Genomic DNA, 14,235 nt, shown 5'->3' with positions numbered 1-14,235 from the left:
TGCTGTTTTAGGAAAGTAGCCTACAAATATTATATAAAGTTTTTCATATGTTACAGATTGAAACACAAGGAACAGTGTTTTTGTAAATAGTTATCCTCTTACATCTAGATGTTCCGCTAGCGGAACGCCTCACCAATATCCAATGGTATAGCGTGGCGCGAATTACAAACACCTCAAAAATCCAAAACCAATTTTTCAAACATATGACTATTTTACACCATTTTAAAGACAAGACTCTCCTTTATCTAACCACATTGTCCGATTTCAAAAAGGCTTTACAGCGAAAGCAAAACATTAGATTATGTCAGGAGAGTACCCAGCCAGAAATAATCACACACCCATTTTTCAAGCTAGCATATAATGTCACAAAAACCCAAACCACAGCTAAATGCAGCACTAACCTTTGATGATCTTCATCAGATGACACTCCTAGGACATTATGTTATACAATACATGCATGTTTTGTTCAATCAAGTTCATATTTATATAAAAAACTGCTTTTTACATTAGCATGTTTTGTTCAGAACTAGCATACCCACCGAAAACATCCGGTGAATTTACTAAATTACTCACGAGAAACGTTCACAAAAAACATAACAATTATTTTAAGAATTATAGATACAGAACTCCTTTATGCAATCGCGGTGTCCGATTTTAAAATATCTTTTCGGTGAAAGCACATTTTGCAATATTCTGAGTAGATACCCGCCATCATGGCTAGCTATTTTGACACCCACCAAGTTTGGCACTCACCAAACTCAGATTTACTATAAGAAAAATTGGATTACCTTTGCTGTTCTTCGTCAGAATGCACTCCCAGGACTTCTACTTCAACACCCAATGTTGTTTTGGTTCCAAATAATCCATAGTTATATCCAAATAGCTGCGTTTTGTTCTTGCGTTCAAAACACTATCCGAAGGGTGATGCGCCGGCGCATATCGTGACAAAAAAAATCTAAATATTCCATTACCGTACTTCGAAGCATGTCAAAAGCTGTTTAAAATCAATTTTTATGCGATTTTTCTCGTAAAATAGCGATAATATTCCAACCGGGAGATGTATCCGTTCAAACACTGAAAGAAGTAAAATGGAGTCGTCACATGCACACGCGCGCCAGTGTCATTGTTCTCAGAATGACCACTTTCCAAAACCCCTACTGTTTTTTGCCCACGGACTGCAGAGTTATCATTCCACGTTCTGGCACCTTCTGAGAGCCTATGGGAGCCTTAGAAAATGTCACGTTACAGCAGAGATCCTGTATTTTTGATAAAGAGGCTATAGAAGGACAAGAAATGGTCAGACAGGGCACTTCCCATATAGAATCTTCTCAGGTTTTGGCCTGCCATATGAGTTCTGTTATACTCACAGACACCATTCAAACAGTTTTAGAAACTCTAGGGTGTTTTCTATCCAAATCAAATAATTATATGCATATTCTAGTTTCTGGGCAGGAGTAATAACCAGATTAAATCGGGTACGTTTTCTATCCGGACATGAAAATACTGCCCCCTATCCTAAACAGGTTATAGGCCGTTTTAAGGACAAGTAAATGTGGCTCATTTGGCCAATATCCCTTACTTATTGATGGCGCTGGCTGCGCCAAGTCAAATCTTAATGCATATGGATGTCCGTTAAATTAAAATATTCCCGGTCACGTTGTCGAGCACCAAATTTTCCTAATGGAAACCCTGAAATGTGCATATTGTTTTTATGCAGATTTGATCATGTTCACATTAAAATCTGTCACTAATTGGATGGAAACCTACAGGCACCCTAAAGTTATGTCTGCACATTATGGTTCACCAGCAGCCCCAAGCATCTAAAGAATAAGCTACAGACGAGGGTTGAATATTTTCCCTGTTTTACAAATGTTCCATCCAGACAATAATCACTTGTCTCCCGGGTAACCCGGTATTCGAAATGTACACCATGTATACAAAGTATTGGACACCCTTTCAAATTAGTGGATTCAGCTATTTCAGCCACATCGGTTGCTGATAGGTGTATAAAAACGAGCACACTGCCATGCAATCTCCATAGACAAACAATGGCAGTAGAATGGCCTTACTGAAGAGCTCAGTGAATTTCAACGTGGCACTGTCATTGGATGCCACCTTTCCAACAAGTCAGTTTGTCAAATTTCGGCCTGGCTAGAGCTGCCCCCGTCAAATGTAAGTGCTGTTGTTTTGAAGTGGAAACGCCTAGGAGCAACAGCTCAGCCGCAAAGTGGTAGGACACACAAGTGCACAGAATGGGACCGCCGAATGCTGAAGTGTGTAAAAATCGTCTGTCCTCGGATAGAACACTCCCTACTGAGTTCCAAACTGCCTCTGGAAGCAACGTAGCACAATAGCTGTTCATCGGGAGTTTCATAAAATTGTTTTCCATGACCGAGCAGCCACACACAAGACTAAGATTACAAAGTGCAATGCCAAGCGTCGACTTGAGTGGTATAAAGCTCGCCGCCATTGGACTCTGGAGCAGCGGAAACGCGTTCTCTGGAGTGATGAATCACGCTTCACCATCTGGCAGTCCGATGGACAAATCTGGGTTTGACAGAATAATGGTCTGGGGCTGTTTTTTGTGGTTTGGGCTAGGCCCCTTAGTTCCAATGAAGGGAAATCTTAATGCTACAGAATAAAATGACATTCTAGACGATTCTGTGCTTCCAACTTTGTGGCAACAGTTTGGGGATGGCCCTTTCCTGTTTCAGCATTACAATGCCCCCGTGCACAAAGTGAGTTCCATACAAAAATGGTTTGTCAAGATTGGTGTAGAAGAACGTGACTGTCCTGCACAGAGCCCTGTCCTCAACTCCATTACACATCTTTGGGATAAATTGGAAAGCAGACTGCGAGCCAGGCCTAATCGCCCAACATCAGTACCCAACCTCACTAATGCTCTTGCGGCTGATTGGAAGCAAGTTCCAGCAGAAAATGTTCGACGAGCAGGTGTCCACTTACTTTTGGTCGTGGAGTGTACAGTTGAAGTCGGAAGTTTACATACACTTTAGCCAAACACATTTAAACTCAGTTTTTCACAATTGCTGACATTTAATCCAAGTAAAAATTCCCTGTTTTAGGTCAGTTAGGATCACCACTTTATTCTAAGAATGTGAAATGTCAGAATAATAGTAGAGAGAATGATTTATTTCAGCTTGTATTTCTTTCATCACATTCCCAGTGGGTCAGAAGTTTACATACACTCAATTAGTATTTGGTAGCATTGCCTTTAACCTGTTGGGGCTAGGGGGCAGTATTTTCACGGCTGGATAAAAAAACGTACCCGATTTAATCTGGTTACTAATCCTACCCAGTAACTAGAATATGCATATACTTATTATATATGGATAGAAAACACCCTAAAGTTTCTAAAACTGTTTGAATGGTGTCTGTGAGTATAACAGAACTCATTTGGCAGGCAAAACCCTGAGACATTTTCTGACAGGAAGTGGATACCTGATGTGTTGAATTACCTTTAAGCCTATGCCATTGAAACACACAGGGGTTGATTAATGTTTTGGCACTTCCTATTGCTTCCACTAGATGTCACCAGCCTTTACAAAGTGTTTTGAGTCTTTTACTGTGAGATCTGACCGAACAAGAGCCATGGAACGGTGATGGCCGATTAGACTCTGGCGCGAGTTCATGTTGGGTACCCTCGTTCCAATACGTTATAAAAGAGAATGCATTCGTCCACCTTGAATATTATTCAAGTTCTGGTTAAAAAAGGCCCTAATGATTTATGCTATACAACGTTTGACATGTTTGAACGAACGTAAATATATTTTTTCCCCTCGTTCATGAAGTGAAGTCCGGCGGGCTTAGATCATGTGCTAACAAGACGGAGATTTTTGGACATAAATGATGAGCTTTTTTGAACAAAACTACATTCGTTATGGACCTGTGATACCTGGAAGTGACATCTGATGAAGAGAATCAAAGGTAATGGATTATTTACATAGTATTTTCGATTTTAGATCTCCCCAACATGGCGGCTAGTCTGTATCACAACGCGTATTTTTCTGGGCGCAGTGCATAGATTATTGCAAAGTGTGATTTCCCAGTAAGGTTATTTTTAAATCTGGCAAGTTGATTGCGTTCAAGAGATGTAAATCTATAATTCTTTAAATGACAATATAATATTTTACCAATGTTTTCTAATTTTAATTATTTAATTTGTGGTGCTGACTTGACTGCCGGTTATTGGAGGGAAACGATTTCCTCAACATCAATGCCATAGTAAAACGCTGTTTTTGGATATAAATATGAACTTGATAGAACTAAAAATGCATGCATTGTCTAACATAATGTCCTAGGAGTGTCATCTGATGGAGATTGTAAAAGGTTAGTGCATCATTTTAGCTGGTTTTATGGTTTTGGTGACCCTGTCTTTGAATTGACAAAACATTACACACAGCTATTGTCAATGTACTCTCCTAACATAATCTAACTTTATGCTTTCGCCGTAAAACCTTTTTGAAATCGGACAACGTGGTTAGATTAAGGAGATGTTTATCTTTCAAAGGGTGTAAGATAGTTGTATGTTTGAAAAATTTGAATTTTGACATTTATTTGGTTTCAAATTTGCCGCTCTTGAAATGCACCTGCTGTTGATGGAGTGCACCACGGGGGGGACGCTAGCGTCCCACCTAGCCCATAGAGGTTAAATTGTTTAACCTGTTAGGGCTAGGGGGCAGTATTGACACGGCTGGATAAAAAACATACCCGATTTAATCTGGTTACCACTCCTAACCAGTAACTAGAATATGCATATACTTATTACATATGGATAGAAAACACCCTAAGGTTTCTAAAACTGTTTGAATGGTGTCTGTGAGTATAACAGAACTCAAATGGCAGGTCAAAACCTGAGAGATTCCTTTACAGGAAGTGGCCTGTCTGACCATTTCTTGAACTTCTTTTCCATCTCTATCTTTTACTAAGGATCTCTGCTCTAACGTGACACTTCCTACGTCGTCCATAGGCGCTCAGAGCCCGGGAAAAACCTGAATGTCGTCATCCCAGCCCCAGGCTGAAACACATTATCGCCTTTCTCAAGTGGCCGATCAAGGGACTCTGGGCTTAGGCGCGTGACCTGACCGCCCCCGTCTTTGTGATTTTTTCCTCTGTTTGCCGAAAAGGAGATTCCCGGTCGGAATATTATCGCTTTTCTACGAGAAAAATGGCATAAAAATTGATTTTAAACAGCGGTTGACATGCTTCGAAGTACGGTAATGGAATATTTAGAATTTTTTGTCACAAATTGCGCCATGCGCGCGACCCTTCTTTACCATTTCGGATAGTGTCTGGAACGCATCGAACAAAACGCCGCTATTCGGATATAACGATGGATTATTTTGGACCAAACCAACATTTGTTATTGAAGTAGCAGTCCTGGGAGTGCATTCTGACGAAGACAACAAAAGGTAATCAAACTTTTATAATAGTAAATATGATTATGGTGAGTGCTAAACTTGCCGGGTGTCTAAATAGCTAGCCCGTGATGCCTGGGCTATGTACTTAGAATATTGCAAAATGTGCTTTCACCAAAAGCTATTTTAAAATCGGACATATCGAGTGCATAGAGGAGGTCTGTATCTATAATTCTTAAAATAATTGTTATGCTTTTTGTGAACGTTTATCGTGAGTAATTTAGTAAAATGTTAGCGAATTCCCCGGAAGTTTGCGGGGGGTATGCTAGTTCTGAACGTCACATGCTAATGTAAAAAGCTGGTTTTTGATATAAATATGAACTTGATTGAACAAAACATGCATGTATTGTATAACATAATGTCCTAGGGTTGTCATCTGATGAAGATCATCAAAGGTGAGTGCTGCATTTAGCTGTCTTCTGGGTTTTGGTGACATTATATGCTAGCTTGAAAAATGGGTGTCTGATTATTTCTGGCTTGGTACTCTGCTGACATAATCTAATGTTTTGCTTTCGTTGTAAAGCCTTTTTGAAATCGGACAGTGTGGTTAGATTAACGAGAGTCTTGTCTTTAAATAGCTGTAAAATAGTCATATGTTTGAGAAATTGAAGTAATAGGATTTTTAAGGTTTTGAAAATCGCGCCACAGGCTTCAAGTGGCTGTTACGTAGGTGGGACGAATTCGTCCCGCCTAGCCCAGAGAGGTTAACTTGGGTCAAACGTTTCAGGTAGCCTTCCACAAGCTTCCCACAATAATTTAGGTGAACTTTGGCCAATTTCTCCTGACAGAGCTGGTGTAACTGAGTCAGGTTTGTAGGCCTCCTTGCTCGCACACACTTTTTCAGTTCTGCCCACATATTTTCTATAGGGTTGAGGTCAGGGCTTTGTGATGGCCCCTCCAATACCTTGACTTTGTTGTCCTTAAGCCATTTTGCCACAACTTTGGAAGTATGCTTGGGGTCATTGTGCATTTGGAAGACCCATTTCCGACCAAGCTTTAACTTCCTGACTGATGTCTTGAGATGTTGCTTCAATATATCCACATAATTTTCCTACCTCATGATGCCATCTATTTTGTGAAGTGCACCAGTCCCTCCTGCAGCAAAGCACCCACACAGCATGATGCTGCCCCCCTGTGCTTCATGGTTGGGATGGTGTTCTTCGGCTTGCAAGCCTCCCCCCTTTTCCTCCAAACATAAGGATGGTCATTATGGCCAAACAGTTCTATTTTTGTTTCTTCAGACCAGAGGACATTTCTCCAAAAAGTACTATCTTTGTCACCATGTGCAGTTGCAAACCATAGACTGGCTTTTTTATGGCGGTTTTGGAGCAGTGGCTTCTTCCTTGCTGAGCACCCTCGTTTCACTGTGGATATAGATACTTTTGTACCTGTTTCCTCCAGCATCTTCACAAAGGCCTTTGCTTTTGTTCTGGGATTGATTTGCACTTTTCGCACCAAAGTACGTTCATCTCTAAGAGACAGAGATGGACCAGCAAAGGACCTTGTAAAGAAGCTGGGGCGGCAAGTAACCTAGTGGTTAGAGCGTTGAACTAGTAACCGAAATGTTACAAGATCAAATCCCTGAGCCTACAAGGTAAAAATCTGTCATTCTGCCCCTGAACAAGCCACTGTTCCTAGGCCGTCATTGAAAATAAGAATTTGTTCTTAACTGACTTGCCTAGTTAAATAAAGGTACAACAAAATAGAACTTGTCTCCTTCCTGAGCGGTGTGACGGCTGTGTGGTCCCATGGTGTTTATACTTGCGCACTATTGTTTGTACAGATGAACGTTGTCCCTTTAGGAGTTTGAACATTTCTCCCAGGGATGAACCAGACTTGTGGAGGTCCACAATTTTTTTCTGAGGTCTTGGCTGATTTATTTTGATTTTCCCATGATGTCAAGTAAAGAGGCACTGAGTTTGAAGGTAGGCCTTGAAATACATCCACAGGTACACCTCCAATTGACTCAAATTATGTTAGTTAGCCTATCAGAAGCTTCTAAAGCCATGACATAATTTTCTGGAATTTTACCAGCTGTTTAGGCACAGTCAACTTAGTGTATGTAAACTTCTGACCCACTGGAATTGTGATACAGTGAATTATAAGTGAAATAATCTGTCTGTAAACAATTGTTGGAAAAATTACTTGTGTCAGGCACAAAGTAGATTGCCTAACCGACTTGCCAAACAAGAAACTTGTGGAGTGGTTGAAAAACGAGTTTTAATGACTCCAACCTAAGTGTATGTAAACTTCAGACTTCAACTGTATCCAATGAAGGTAGTTTACAATATATGTCGCAATATAATGCCACCAAAGGGCGTCAGATTTTAGCAGGTTAACAACGATTCTCTCTTTCTCTCCGCTTGCAGGCTACCATACCCTCTGGAGACAAATACTCAAACTCAAAGATCTGCTAGCTGTACAGATTAACATCTCACCTATATTTTTGTTTCCTTAGCCAGATCAGTGAGTAGAGTTGAGATTCGCCTAGACGTAGCCAGGCTCATCACGAAAGAGCTAAACGGCTTTGGAGAGGATTACTATTGGCACTGCAGTGGGGGTAAGTGTGTGTGTTGATATAGAACTCTAACAACTCAGAGGAGAGTAGAGAACTGCACAGTCAGCAGAGCGGGACATAGATTGGAGAGGGAGAGAGGGGACTGTGTGTGTGAGAGAGAGAAAGAGTACTTTTAAGTACCCCACTCGCCAGTTACCTGCAGTGAACCCTCTTTCTCCTTCTCCTCCTCTCCAACCGCTCTCTTCCAGCCGTGGCGCCTGCTGGTCGGCCCAGCTTTTATCACTGATATCATTACTCTGGTAATAATAACACTGAGGCTGCGTCCCAAATGTCACCCTTTTCCCTACATAGAGCAATACTTCTTACCAGGGCCCCAGGTCAGGGTGCCATTTGTGACGCAATCCCTGAGTCCTCAATAATGACAGTGTCTGCTCTCAGACCACAGTGGAGCCAGTTGAGCCAGCACACGAACTGACCTGGGGTCAGGGACCGCTCTGTGTCTGGAGCCAACCCAAAGGTTTCAACATACTGCACGATCAGACTCGGATCAGTTCGGTTCACACACGGTTCATCCGAGCACACACGCATACAAAACAGCTAGGACCAATGTACATTTAAAAAAAAAAGTAGGACCAATGTAGAGGGCTGCATTACCACGGGATATCCATGTGATCTGCGGGTCCCAACAGAGATTATGGTGTGGTCAGCATTTTTCATGCTGCAGGTGGGAGCAGGTGGTGAGACAGACAACTTTGGGATTATTTGGAAACTAAATCTTTCTGCTTTGTATGCGTTAGCTTACTACTTATTGTATTAAAAGCACCTCTTTCTCGCATTATTCACACTATCAGCATAAGCAACTTCAAGTTCAGTAGCCTACCTCTCCTAGTTGTAAATGTGAGATCAAGTGGCCTATATGTTTGGACTGCAAATGGTCCCGCTCCTAAAAGGTAGGCTTCATCCTATATGCAAAACCTAAAGAGAAAGTGCAAGTGTCTGCTATCATAATTTTTCTCCTTCAAGTTCAGTAGCCTTTGGCCTACCTCTCCTCTTGGGCGTGTGAGATCAGGTGCGCGTGCATGTGGTCTCAATTAAATAGAGTAGTCTATATGCATGGGTGGAGAAGTACGGGGCAGGTATCTTTCCAAGGAAATGAACTTCCTAAATACAGTGAGGGAAAAAAGTATTTGATCCCCTGCTGATTTTGTACGTTTGCCCACTGACAAAGAAATTATCAGTCTAAAATTTTTATGGTAGGTTTATTTGAACAGTGAGAGACAGAATAACCACAAAAAATCCAGAAAAACACATGTCAAAAATGTTATAAAATGATTTGCATTTTAATGAGGGAAATAAGTATTTGACCCCTCTGCAAAACATGACTTAGTATTTGGTGGCAAAACCCTTGGTGGCAAAACAGAGGTCAGACGTTTCTTGTAGTTGGCCACCAGGTTTGCACACATCTCAGGAGGGATTTTGTCCCATTCCTCTTTGCAGATCTTCTCCAAGTCATTAAGGTTTCGAGGCTGACATTTGGCAACTCGAACCTTCAGCTCCCTCCACAGATTTTCTATGGGATTAAGGTCTGGACACTGGCTAGGCCACTCCAGGACCTTAATGTGCTTCTTCTTGAGCCACTCCTTTGTTGCCTTGGCCATGTGTTTTGGGTCATTGTCATGTTGGAATACCCATCCACGACCCATTTTCAATGCCTTGGCTGAGGGAAGGAGGTTCTCACCCAAGATTTGACAGTACATGGCCCCGTCCATCGTCCCTTTGATGCGGTGAAGTTGTCCTGTCCCCTTAGCAGAAAAACACCCCCAAAGCATAATGTTTCCACCTCCATGTTTGACATTTACATTTACGTCATTTAGCAGACGCTCTTATCCAGAGCGACTTACAAATTGGTGCATTCACCTTATGATATGACGGTGGGGATGGTGTTCTTGGGGTCATAGGCAGCATTCCTCCTCCTCCAAACACGGCGAGTTGAGTTGATGCCAAAGAGCTCCATTTTGGTCTCATCTGACCACAACACTTTCACCCAGTTGTCCTCTGAGTCATTCAGATGTTCATTGACAAACTTCAGATGGGCATGTATATGTGCTTTCTTGACAGGGGGACCTTGCGGGCGCTGCAGGATTTCAGTCCTTCACGGCGTAGTGTGTTACCAATTGTTTTCTTGGTGACTATGGTCCCAGCTGCCTTGAGATCATTGACAAGATCCTCCTGTGTAGTTCTGGGCTGATTCCTCACCGTTCTCATGATCATTGCAACTCCACGAGGTGAGATCTTGCATGGAGACCCAGGCCGAGGGAGATTGACAGTTCTTTTGTGTTTCTTCCATTTGCGAATAATCGCAACTGTTGTCACCTTCTCACCAAGCTGCTTGGCGATGGTCATGTAGCCCATTCCAGCCTTGTGTAGGTCTACAATCTTGTCCCTGACATCCTTGGAGAACTCTTTGGTCTTGGCCATGGTGGAGAGTTTGATATCTGATTGATTGATTGCTTCTGTGGACAGGTGTCTTTTATACAGGTAACGAGCTGAGATTAGGAGCACACTCTTAAAGTGAGTGCTCCTAATCTCAGCTTGTTACCTGTATAAAAGACACCTGGGAGCCAGAAATCTTTCTGATTGAGAGGGGGTCAAATATTATTTCCCTCATTATAATGCCTATCAATTTATAAAATTTCTGACATGCGTTTCTCTGGATTTTTTTGTTGTTATTCTGCCTCTCACTGTTCAAATAAACCTACCATTAAAATTATAGAATGATAATTTCTTTGTCGGTGGGCAAACGTACAAAATCAGCAGGGGATCAAATACTTTTTTCCCTCACTGTATGATTAGGCTACAGTTTACTAGATTGCCTGGAAATAAATATTGATCACCCATGTCTCCGCCTGAAAATCATCCCGCTCCTAAAAGGTAGCCTATATTTAAAACGTAGCTCAAGAGAAAGTGCAAGTGTCCTCTCTCTCTCCAACTCTGCTTTTTTCAAACAATGTCTATCCTATTGGCTTATATAGCCAAATAATACCAATAGCGTAATATAATGGGCCAAGTGAAAAGCTCTGGTAATTTAACACATTTCGTAGGTTATTTTTGCGCATTTTGATATTGCCTATAGGGCGCAAAATAGCTGGGGGGCCTGAGTGAAAAAGTTTGTGAACCCCTGGTCTAAGGGGATGATTGGATGAGTGGGTTGTCAGTTTTCAGTGTGTGGAATACAACATTGTCCAATGTGAATTGGAAATGTGCTTTTTTTTATGTCTTATGATATTCCCAACCCCAACCAGTTGTAGAGGTTAAGTGCCTTGCTCACGGGCACAACGGCAGTAGATGGCACCTGAGATTCTGATGAAAGCAACCCTTCGGTTGCCAGCTCACTCCAGCCATATTTCCCCCGGGGATCCGAATCAACAACCCTCCGATTACTGTCCCACTTCTCTAATCTTGAGGCTATTGCCGACCCCATGATTGACTGATACGTCAGTGTGCTGATTGCTGTAGGGTAGTGTTCCTAGTGTACAGTAGGGTGCCGTGTTCATTACCTGCGTCAGGTTCCTGGTTGAAGCGGGCATAGTGGATCTGCTCCAGGCTTGGGATGCAGCTCTCTATGGGCACAAAGACATACATCTCTGGGCACAGGAGGTCTGAAGGCTGGTACTGCCCCTGGAGAGAGAGAGAGGAGTTGTTATTTTACCATATATAACATAATACTGCAGCAAATTCAGGGGGTGGTCCCTACTGGGACTCAAACCCTGGTCCAACCAAGTCAATCTTAGCCATTACGCCAAGAGATCCAAACCAACATAATACTGTGGCGTATTCGGGAGGTGGTCCCGACCAGGACTGGAACCCGGGTGCAGCAAACATCAACCCAACACCTCATTTAATACGCTACTCCAAGAGGTTGACACAATATTTTGAGTAATACTTACAGATCATGGGGAAAGTCCGATGTAGAAGAAAAGGCTGAAGAGTCTGGTGAAGAGGAAAAGGCTGAAGAGAAAGAAAGAGGAGAATGCAGCAGCAGATACTTGGCCTTTTATCAGAGGCCTGGAGTCGATCACAGGGCTCCAAACAAACACAGATTACACTATAAACAAGCAGGCACCTCCAAAAGGCCTTCTGCACCGTCTCACACACACACAGACAGTCACTTACATATGCTCTTACATAAACACACAGGCTCACAAACACAGATATGAACAAACACACACGCATGCTCAAACACACGGACACTGATAAACACACAAACAAAAGATTATGCTATAAACAAGCAGGCGCCTACAAGAGGGCTTCTGCACCATCTCAAACACGCATGCACACACACACACGTTCCCACAAATGTTCACACACACACACACACACACACACACACACACACACACACACACACACACACACACACACACACACACACACACACACACACACACACACACACACACTTGGGTGAGGACGAGGGGCTCTCTCTCACAATAATAAAACCTATTTTGCTATACTATCACTAACTGTGACTTGTCTGTCAGTGGGCCTGCATGGAAACTATGCAGCCTGTTTTCACAAGCAGAATGCCATGAGAACAGACTTGTCTTATCATGGCTCGCAAAAAAATAAAATAAATAATCTAAGAAGGGTGGGGCCATTGGGGTCCTGCCCTGGCGGCTGCTTGTCTATACGGTACCCTTGGTCCAGGTTAGGGGACAGGGTAAGGCCATGGACAGGACCAGGGTCATATTCATAAGGGCACATTCCAGCAAAACGTTTTGCAATGGAAAATTAAATCAAGTTCAGGTAGTCGCTCCCTGTTTCAGTCTGTTTTCTTCCATTTGGTGCCAAATGAATACGACCCTGGACATGACACCCAAACACAATGGGGACAAACAGCGTCACCAGGGCCAGCTGCAGGGCATGTTTTTGTGAGTAAACTTGAGCCGGTGCCAACAGATTAGTTGCAGTACACACACACACACAATGCATGTTCCTGCTTTCCCCTACACCCACTGATGTTCCCCGACTGTCAACAGTCACCGACACACTATCACACTTCACCACGACTAGTCTATGAGTTCCCTCATCACTGCTCAGCAAAAGCACACCTCCACATGTTTCTCTCACACGCACACACCTGCACACACACACACACATATATGCATGTGCACACACAAACACGCACACAAGTGCGCACACAGTGTGTGCACGGATGAGTGAAGGGACACAAGGAGGGAGAGATGGAGGGAGAAATGGAGAGGGATGTAGATGGAGTGACTAGGCCACAGTTACTCTGTACCACCAGAATACTTAAGCAGACAGAGTGAAGTGAACCAACTTGTAAGAGCAGGCCTCTCTCTCTCCGTACTCTCCTATTTATTTATTTATTTATTTTTATTTCACCTTTATTTAACCAGGTAGGCAAGTTGAGAACAAGTTCTCATTTACAATTGCGACCTGGCCAAGATAAAGCAAAGCAGTTCGACAACATACAAAAACACAGAGTTACACATGGAGTAAAACAACATACAATCAATGATACAGTAGACAAAAATAAGACTATATACAATGTGAGCAAATTATGTGAGATAAGGGAGGTAAAGGCAAAAAAAGGCCATGGTGGCAAAGTAAATAAAGTATAGCAAGTAAAACACTGGAATGGTTGAATTATAATTTGAAGAAAGTTCAAAGTTAAAATATAAATAATATGGTGCAAAGGAGCAAAATAATAAATTAAATAAATAAATACAGTAGGGGAAGAGGTAGTAGTTTGGGCTATATTATAGATGGGCTATGTACAGGTGCAGTGATCTGGGAGCTGCTCTGATAGCTGGTGCTTAAAGCTAGTGAGGGAGATAAGTGTTTCCAGTTTCAGAGATTTTTGTAGTTCGTTCCAGTCATTGGCAGCAGAGAACTGGAAGGAGAGACGACCAAAGGAGGAGTTGGCTTTAGGGGTGACCAGAGAGATATACCTGCTGGAGCGCGTGCTACAGGTGGGTGCTGCTATGGTGACCAGTGAGCGGAGATAAGGGGGGACTTTACCTAGCAGGGTCTTGTAGATGACCTGGAGCCAATGTGTTTGGAGACGATTATGAAGCGAAGGCCAGCCAACGAGAGCGTACAGGTTGCAGTGGTGGGTAGTATATGGGGCTTTGGTGACAAAATGGATGGCACTGTGATAGACTGCATCCAGCTTGTTGAGTAGGGTATTGGAGGCTATTTTGTAAATGACATCGCCGAAGTCGAGGATTGGTAGGATGGTCAGTTTTACGAGGGTAT

At 42.6% G+C, this 14,235-nt stretch overlaps 1 long non-coding RNA gene across 1 annotated transcript in view; it reads right to left on the bottom strand.

The window, feature by feature from the left end:
- The window catches only part of LOC106579438 (uncharacterized), a 49,935-nt gene extending 37,886 nt beyond the window's left edge, over nucleotides 1-12,049 (bottom strand). The window contains exons 1-2 of the long non-coding RNA XR_006760779.1: nucleotides 11,901-12,049; nucleotides 11,511-11,631 (exon numbers count right to left, since the gene is read on the bottom strand). This is a non-coding gene — a long non-coding RNA (uncharacterized lncRNA). The remainder of the gene's footprint in view (nucleotides 1-11,510; nucleotides 11,632-11,900) is intronic.
- Nucleotides 12,050-14,235: the final 2,186 nt, after the last annotated feature.

This window comes from Salmo salar, chromosome ssa19 (genome assembly GCF_905237065.1).
Source record: "Salmo salar chromosome ssa19, Ssal_v3.1, whole genome shotgun sequence".
Taxonomy (NCBI): domain Eukaryota; kingdom Metazoa; phylum Chordata; class Actinopteri; order Salmoniformes; family Salmonidae; genus Salmo; species Salmo salar.
The sequence above is the reverse complement of the archived record's forward strand: the minus strand, read 5'-3'. Positions and strand labels throughout refer to the sequence as shown.